This window comes from Anneissia japonica, unplaced genomic scaffold, assembly GCF_011630105.1.
Source record: "Anneissia japonica isolate Jap-2015-1 unplaced genomic scaffold, ASM1163010v1 scaffold287724_len41213_cov101, whole genome shotgun sequence".
Taxonomy (NCBI): Eukaryota; Metazoa; Echinodermata; class Crinoidea; order Comatulida; family Comatulidae; genus Anneissia; species Anneissia japonica.
In genome coordinates, this window is record NW_022735258.1 from 9,669 (window position 1) to 10,740 (window position 1,072).

A 1,072-nucleotide genomic window follows, 5' to 3' on the forward strand; every position below is an offset into this window, starting at 1 on the left:
ACGAAAGTACGCAAAGGAGTGGATGTTACGATTTAGTTATAAAACACCTAACAAAACTGTCTCTAGAAAATGGTATAAACCAGATAAATAAATGAAAAATAATAAAACTTTAGATAGTTATAAATACGACGTAAAACGAATAAAATCTTTACCAATTTGTTATTCAAAAAGTCGATTTATTTATAGTGTAATCGGTAATCTTGATTTATTATGTAAATGTTCTATAGACGTTTATAGCGCTATCCTCAATTATGCAGGTGGAGTCTGGTATAAAGGTAAATGTAGGCCTAGAAGGTAGAAGAATAACCCATAACTTGCAGCTTAATTGTGTTGAATTGCGTATGGTGGTGGTCTGTGACAACCTATCAGCCGTAAAGAGGCGCTTATAGTAGCTACATGTTCATATCATGCCACAACGACAGGGGCTAAAATGAACCATAGCATCGGGGTAACCCCCTACTCTTCAGAAAGATGCAAAGGGTTTTTAAAATGCATACATGATTGCACCATCGTCTGCATAATGGAGCATCTAACAATCATCGTAAATGGAAGAGGGCATGTTATTAATTTAGACGATAAAATGAAAGGGACAAAGAAGAGTTACCTGCGGACACCCCACCTAATTTCTTTTCTGATTTTATACTATTTATATCAACTATTTGTTTACGGGTAGATTAATCTCTGAACCATTTTACTGATTTAAATCCCAAGTGAGAGAGCTTATTATCGGAAATAAAGTCGTATATTGAATTGAATTGAATTAAGTTGAAAATATTTCAACTTACAGAGTCAAAAGACTTTTGTACGTCCAATCACACAATTCCAATGAGATATGTATCAGTAGAAAGATTTTTGGAACCAGGATTGAAATTGATATACTGTGATTTTCATACAAATAACTGACTACTTGAAAGTACCCCACTCGTACGAAAAAAAGACAAAGCTTAGTATACTGCCCTGCTCTGAGAAAAGGCATTAAGTACATTTTTTTTCAAAATTGAGATTTTTAGCTTATGTGACTCCTGAATGTCTAATCTATCACCCTATTTTATCAAATTTCCAAAAATATGTC